Here is an 8,426-nt window from a genome sequence, read left to right on the forward strand (position 1 = left end):
AGCGATGTATTCACTGGTAACCAGGGTAAACATTGGGTTACTAAGCACAGGGCCGCGCTTAGTAACCCGATGTTTACCCTGGTTAGCAGTGTAAATGTAAAAAAAAAAAAACACTACATACTTACATTCCGGTGTCTGTGGCGTCCCCCGGCGTTCTGCTTCCCTGCACTGTCAGCGCCGGCCAGCCGTAAAGCAGATTACAGCGGTGACGTCACCGCTGTGCTTTACGGCCAGCCGGCGCTCACAGTCAGTGCAGGAAAGCACAGCGCCGGGGGACAGACACCGGAATGTAAGTATGTAGTGTTTGTTTGTTTTTTACATTAGCATTGGTAACCAGGGTAAACATTGGGTTACTAAGCGCGGCCCTGCGCTTAGTGACCCGATGTTTACCCTGGTTACCAGGGGACTTCGCATAGTTGGTCGCTGGAGAGCTGTCTGTGTGACAGCTCTCCAGCGACCACACAGCGACGCTGCAGCGATCGACATCGTTGTCTGGATCGCTGCAGCGTCGCTAAATGTGACGTACCTTAAGCCAAACCTCAGGCCCTGTGCACAAAACAACACAATGTAAGTGGCAGAAAGCGGCTGGAAGATATATGAAAAAATACAAGGACTGTAGTACAATTTCAATCTCCCTACAATGATCTCAGGACAAGTATGGCAGCAATAAAAAGGACTACTGCACACAAAAGTGTGGACAAATAACAAGATAACTGTGCAGAAAGGAGCAACAGGATTTTGGCGTTTAAAAAAGCAGTTGGTTTGCACAGCGGCGTGCAAACAGCAATGCAGCTATCAGGGAGCCTTATAAGGCAGCCTAATAAGCTACAGAGCTGATGCACAAAAATATAGCCTCCACTGTCCCTGCAAACAAATGGTGGTGTTGGACAGTGGAAATTTCAACAGCACATGCAGTTTTGGGGCTTAATCTTCCCTCCCTAACTACTGTATATCCCTTCTTCTTGTGAAGCTGCAGCAACCTCTCCCTATGCTACGATCGGCAGAAGTAAGATGGCGGTCGGTGTGTACGCCCCTTTATAGCCCCTGTGACACTGCAGAAAGCAAGCCAATCACTGTAATGCCCTTCTCTAAGATGGTGGGGTCCGAGACCTATGTCATCACGCTGCCCACACTCTGCATCCTCCTTTGTTGGCTGAAAAATGGCGCTGAACACGTCATACGAAACGCGACTTTGGCACGAAGATCGCCGACCTCATGGCCGATCCCACACTAGGATCGGGTCGGGTTTCATGAAACCCGAATATGCTGAAGGTCAGGGATTTTTGAATTTGTCCGATCCGTTTCGCTCAACCCTAGTCATGAGGACTGGCAACTGCAAGGAAATAAGGAACCTCAGATGTACCACCCTTGTCCCTTCATGTGATATAGTAGAAAGCTGAAGAAGGATTGGGAGAAGTTGTTAAGTCCTTCTCAGTCCCTGGCTTACTAGAGGTAGGGATCCAGAGTAAATGACACGCAAACAAGGTATTGTGTGATCATATACAGGGGAAGCCCAGGAGCACATCTCCCTCTCTGGGCTTTGCCCTCCCTTTATATAGAAAAGAATTATACTTTTACAGACATGCGCACAAGCGCTCATATTTCACTATCTCTTACATAAACAATCTATACCAGTCTTTATCAGTAGAAAGTTACATCATCTAGAAGGTGAATAAAGGCTGCTATTGAAAGAAGGAATGCACACATGATTACTTCCATAAAAGGAAATGTCAAGTCAGCAGAAATGTATCTTGTTGTAAGCCAGATTTCTCAGGAAGAAGACAAGATGGATTGTTTTAGTTCAGTCTGATCTCCACAATTCCCCCCTTTGACATTTTCTTTTATTTATTTTATTACCACAGGGCCAAAGACAAAGCCTTTATTTGGTATTACACATGTACATGCTTGTATTCAATAAGAGAATCAAATCTAGTATTAATTCTTCCGTTTAACTCTCGCAACCTTTTCTTTGTTTTGCAATAAGTAATGGGTACAGATCCAACAATCTGTCAGGGTTTGTGTATTGTTTAACAAGTCATGCACTAATTTTCTATGATGTTGTACGAATCTATTGTTCAAAGGGGCTAGAGAATTCAGTCTATCCCACGCCTCCGTTGAGGTTATCATTATTAACATCAATATCATGAGTTTATACTGCTTTTCTTGCAATGGCTTGCATGTATCCATGATGCCTTTCCTTCAAGCTTGACTGATGTAGGTGTTGTCAACAGGACTTGGAAGGGTCCGTCAAACCTTGGTTCTAGAGCCTTTCTGGTGTGTCTTTTTACATAGACTTGATCACCTGGTTCCAACTTGTGACTTCCTTCTGTGTTGTCAGGATCTGGAAGGGAAGCAAAAACTTGTGCATGCACCTTAGTTAATTGTTTCTGAAGATTTTGCACATAAGAAGTCAATGACTCAATATTTAACACAAGTTGCTGTGGAAAATAACATCCTAAATTGGCAGTCCTGCCAAACAAAATTTCATATGGAGACAGTTTAGTCTTACCCCTTGGGGTATTGCGTATTGAGTAAAGGGCCAGTGAAAGGCATTCTGTCCAAGGCTTTCCTGTTTCAGCCATGGCTTTCTGTATTTTTAATTTTAAAGTTCCATTCATGCGTTCTACCTTACCAGAACTTTGAGGATGATACGGAGTGTGTAACTGACTTTCAACACCCAACATTTTCAGTACATTTTGAAATATTTCTCCAGTAAAATGAGTACCCCTATCTGACTCGATCACTTCAGGGAGACCGTAACAGGGTATCAGTTCGGCAACTAGCTTTACAGCAGTGTTTTTAGCTGAAGCCTTCCGAACTGGATAGGCCTCTGGCCACCCCGAGAACATGTCCACACATACCAACACATACTCATACCCATTACTTTTTGGCAGCTGGATAAAGTCTATTTGTAATCGCTGAAACGGGTAGAGAGGTCGGACGTGGTGCTTCATAGGGGTCTTTGCTGTCTGTCCGGGATTATGTGTCAGGCATATAGCGCATGCAGCACAATAGTCTCTTGCATAGTTGCCAAAACCTGGAGCCAACCAGACTTCCTTTGCCAGTAGTGTCATTGCATTTGCAGACACATGCGTAGGGTGATGTAATCCACCAACTACTATCGGGTACCAGGCTCTAGGTAGACATATTAGTCCATCTTTCTTCCAAATTCCCGCTTGTTCTTCTGCCCCTTCCTTTTTCCACCTGTCCCTCTCCTCTTCTCCTGCATCTTCCTGTGCTTGTCTCAGTCTATCTTCAGTATTTTCTGTGGGGTTTACAGTATGAACCTGTTGTAAGGGTTTGACAGCTGCTGCTTTGGCTGCTTTATCAGCCCTATCATTTCCCCTAGATTCCCTAGTGTCGAGTCTCACATGTGCAGCTACCTTGATTACTGCTACTTCTTTTGTTTCTTGTGCAGCCTCTAAGATCTGTTTGATCAGAGAAGCATGTTTTACAGGTTGTCCTGACGCTGTCATGTAACCTCTAGCTCTCCAGATTACTCCAAAATCAAACACAATACCATGTGCATACCTAGAATCAGTGTATATATTAGCTGTCTGGTTCTCAGCTATTTTAAGAGCTTCAATCAATGCTGTTAGTTCTGCTTCTTGTGCAGACTGTTTCGGTGGAAGTGGTTCTGCTTTGAGAGTTTCAGATTCTGACACAACTGCATACCCTGTATGGAAGTTACCTGTGTCATCTGCAAACCTACTACCATCTATAAACAGCTCTAAATCTGGATTTTGAAGTGGTGTTTCGGATACATTGGGTAAGCCTACCGTTTCTTGTAAAATGAGCTCTGTACAATCATGTGTGTCTGTAGGGAAAAAATTTGCGTGTGTATCAGTGTCCTTATTCCCCCCTTCAGACTCGAGAGGTAGCAGTGTAGCTATATTGAGAGTCTGAAGCCTAGCAAATGTGATAGTAGAGGGGAGCAACAAAGAACACTGTAGCCGCAAATGTCTGGCCATGGAAATGTGTTTTGGTTGGACCTGGTTTAATATCCCATAAACATCATGTGTAGTTTGAACTGTGAGTGGATACTCTAGGACAATTTCTGATGCTTTGTCCAACAATAGTGAGACAGCAACAACTACACGTACACAGGTTGGCGCTGCTCTAGCTACGGGATCTAACCTTGCTGAAAGATATGCAATTGGTCTTTGTTTCCCTGCATGCTTCTGGGTAAGAACTCCTGTAGCATGGGAATCAACTTCTGCAGCCATAAGCTGAAACGGTTTGGTGTAGTCTGGTAGCCCTAACGCTGGAGCTGAAACAAGGGCATCTTTTAATTGTTGGAACGAAATCTGACCTTCTTTTGTCAACAAATAAGGTTCACTTTTTACACAGTCATACAGTGGTTGCATTAGTTGACTTGCATGTATAATCCATTGTCTACAATGAGACACTATTCCTAAAAATGCTCGTAGCTGTTTATGATTTCTAGGCTCATTCATCTGTCTTATTGCTTCAGTTCTTTGTGGTGTAAGATGCTTTTTACCTTGAGAAATGCAATGACCTAGAAAGACCACTTTGGTCTGACAAACTTGTAGCTTTTGTCTATTCACTTTACACCCTTCTTTTTCTAAAAAACATAGTAAACTCACAGTGGACCTTTCTGCAGTTTCTAGATCTGGGCAGCAAAGTAGTAGGTCATCCACATACTGCAAAATTACTACCTGTGGTTCGGGTTCAAACCTCTGAAGGACTGTTTGTAGGGCATTTGAATAAAGAGTAGGGGAGTGTATCATTCCCTGTGGAAGGCGTGTCCACGCCAACTGTTTGCCCTTAAATGTAAATACAAACAAATGCCAACTATCTTGGTGTAAAGGAACCGAGAAAAATGCATTTGAAAGATCTATTACAGTAAATACTTGAGAACTGGCTGGTATCTGTGATAGTAACGTATGAGGATTGGGTACAACTGGGGTGATTGGATCTAGAACTTTGTTTATTTCTCTTAAATCATGTACCATACGATATTTGGGCATAGAACTCTTATCAAGAGTTCTCTTCTTGACTGGATACAGAGGAGTGTTAGCAGGTGATTGTATCTCTACCAAAACCCCTTTCTCTCTATATCCCTCTATCTGTTTTGTAATCGCTAGTTCCTGCTGGGCACTCACAGGGTATTGTCTGAGCTGTGGGAGAACAGTTCCTGGTTGCACAGATAGTTTTACAGGAGAGATATGCAATAGTCCCACATCGGTGTCACCCTGTGCCCACAGTGTTTCTGGGACCATTGAGAGGTCTAGATCTGTGGTGTACTCTTTTTCTTCAGCATAATCCTCAAAAGCCTGAATTCTAACATATTGTTCTAATGTTTCTGCATCATCAGGGATAGTCAGTATAACTGTGCCATCTTCCCTAAAATTGATGTTAGCTTCTAATTTCTTTAGGACATCAGTTCCTAACAAACATGTTGGGGCACCTCTGGCATACAAAAATCTGGATGCAAAACATTTAGGTCCTAATGAGACCTCTAGGGGCACAGTATATGGCAGTGTTCGAATTACCCCATCATAACCCTCAGCAAAAGTTGTTTGTTCTGAAATATCTTCCGGATTCGGAAGAAAATCTTGATTCAAAATTGAGGAAGTTGCACCTGTATCTATCAAAAATGGAATCTCTCTCCCCCCCACATTCACCTGTATCATAGGTCTTCTAGCTGGTAGGGAAGTTTGTAACACATCGAGTCAATCTGAATCTGGTATGGGACCATCTATGATGGTAGATTTCTGCTGGTTGTCCGTTTGGGGAGGGTTATTTCTGGGAACAAATTTGCCTGACTTTATATCTGCCAACTTCTTCCTGCACTCTCTTTGGAAATGACCTGGCTTTTTACAGTAGTGGCAAGGAAAGTTGTGTCTCACTCTTCCTCCTGTATTAGCTTGTGCTATTCTAACAGGCTTACGATTCTCTCTCATATCCATGACTATTCCTAAACATCGTTGTTTCACAATATTTGGTTGTTCAATTGTTCTCCAATCTGGAGTAGAGGATTTAAATTTTTCTCTGATTTTCGGATCTAGCCCCTCTATTAATTGTTTTGTAAAGAGTCTCCTTACTGAAGCATCAGTCAAATCCAATCCTTCATCCCTAAAGCTATTTTCTAATTCTTGACTATATTCTTCAATACTTTGCCCAAATTTCTGCATAATCACACCCGTAGATCCCCTTTCCCTCTGTTTTTCTCTCATGAAAATTATTAATGCCTCTGTGAACTGGGTACCTGATGCTTCTGTCTGTAAGGCACCCCCTTCTGCCACTGGTCTATTGGGCTGTAGGTGTGTCAATAATTCCTGAAAAAGTCCGGGGGACATTTTCATTCTACATAATTCTTCCCCGTCCGCCCAGACCCCAGCATGAGTCTGCATGATTTGTTGTATGTATTGTGCAAATCGGATGGGATATTGAGTGGGATCAGGCGCATTATGCAGGAGGGACATACCTTCAGCAGGGGACCAAGGAAAATACTGTCGGGTCTGGTGATATCTAGTTCCCATTACCCCGTCAGCACCAGGTTCCCTAAAGGGTCTTGGTACTACCCTAACAGGGGCAAGTACAGCGCCATGTCTAGGTGTACCACAGACTAGGCAATCATTTCTCCAATCTGGATTTTGTTGTCCACAGTGTGAACATACCCATCCTCCTACCCCACCAAGATTGGGATACAAGGCTGGAAATTGTTTTCCTCCTTCTGCTCCTCCAGATGGTACAAATGATTGGGCTTTTGGATCTAGGTAAGGTGGTGGGATTATGTCACAACTTTTTCCCTTCCCCATAATCCATTTGGAAGTGTCTGGATCATACTTCCAATTCTCCTCTTTAGCTATTTTTGAGACCTCTATCATACAGTGTATGATTTCTTCCCACCCATTGTCTTTGATAATTCCACCTCGTTCTTTACTCAGTCTTTCCCATTCTGTACTGAACATAAGTGCTTCTGAAATTCCCAATTTTTCTCTTACCCTTCTAATCTGACTTCTGACTGTCTTCCCACATCTTTCCTGTATGATATCTGCTGCTTCCACTTGTCCTAAGACGGTTTTTGTCTGTTTATTTCCCATTTTTCTTTTTTTTCAATATTAGCTATTTCTACCCCAGGTGACGTTTGGACAATCACTTATCCTAGGTGATGTCTCGTTGCCTTCTCTCCTAGGGAGCTAAAATATTGAAGGGCTGATCTGCTCCATTCTTTCTAATGTGCAGAATGTACTTAAGTGCTATTATGCACGCAAACAGACCCAGCAACACCATACAGATCACAAAACTTTCTGTGTCAGTTAGCATACTTGTCCCAGGCTCATGGACCCGCGTCCTGGGCTCATTCTATCAAACCTTATCCAGAAATGAAGGAGGTTAAGCACTTAAATGAGAGTCAAGCATGGGCGGAGGTCTCCCCGAAAGGACGCAACCACATGACCCAGTTAGGCTGACTTCCGTGTATAAGGCTTATACCCCAACTATTTCGGCTTATTTTTCTACGCACTTTTGCTCTTCTTTCACAACATACCACAACCTTAACACTGTTCACACACTGCCAGGGACAGGACTCATAAATCTATACAATATAGTAACCCGAGTTTTATAGGTATCTACTCACTACTAGACTAACCCAGCGTGACACGGCTCATAGAGATCTTTCGGATAATACAAGGCAGATAAAAGAGAACTAATAATGTCTCTTACCTGGCCAGGTTTTTCAGTTCATTTGCCGTCCATTATCCCAGATCTCCATTGTCCGTATCCGCAGGTGAATCTCGAGCAAATACTCTCATCTCGGGTCCCCGTTCGGTGCGCCAAAGAAATGTTAAGTCCTTCTCAGTCCCTGGCTTACTAGAGGTAGGGATCCAGAGTAAATGACACGCAAACAAGGTATTGTGTGATCATATACAGGGGAAGCCCAGGAGCACATCTCCCTCTCTGGGCTTTGCCCTCCCTTTATATAGAAAAGAATTATACTTTTACAGACATGCGCACAAGCGCTCATATTTCACTATCTCTTACATAAACAATCTATACCAGTCTTTATCAGTAGAAAGTTACATCATCTAGAAGGTGAATAAAGGCTGCTATTGAAAGAAGGAATGCACACATGATTACTTCCATAAAAGGAAATGTCAAGTCAGCAGAAATGTATCTTGTTGTAAGCCAGATTTCTCAGGAAGAAGACAAGATGGATTGTTTTAGTTCAGTCTGATCTCCACAAAGTGTATCTGTAATTGGGAAGGATTACTGGAAGATAGATAAGAGCAGACTTGAGCTGGCTAGGATGTGGTTAGAAGTAGTCAAAGCGTCTCTCAATGAGTGAAGGTAAATCATAGAAAATAGACATAGAATTGTGTATGTAATCTTTGGAAGAATGAAAACGGAGAGAGTCCTGTAGTCTGTGTACTTGATGTAATGCTTGCATCCTTTTTTTT

General features: G+C 42.9%; 1 long non-coding RNA gene across 1 annotated transcript; it reads right to left on the reverse strand.

Moving 5' to 3' along the window:
- Positions 1–1,488: 1,488 nt before the first annotated feature.
- Positions 1,489–8,206, reverse strand: LOC138669770 (uncharacterized). Its single transcript, XR_011319226.1, has 2 exons — positions 7,693–8,206; positions 1,489–2,341 (listed from the first exon to the last, which is right to left on the reverse strand). It is a non-coding gene; the product is annotated as an uncharacterized lncRNA (long non-coding RNA).
- Between the last annotated feature and the right edge of the window lie 220 nt (positions 8,207–8,426).

Source organism: Ranitomeya imitator, chromosome 3 (assembly GCF_032444005.1).
Source record: "Ranitomeya imitator isolate aRanImi1 chromosome 3, aRanImi1.pri, whole genome shotgun sequence".
Taxonomy (NCBI): Eukaryota; Metazoa; Chordata; class Amphibia; order Anura; family Dendrobatidae; genus Ranitomeya; species Ranitomeya imitator.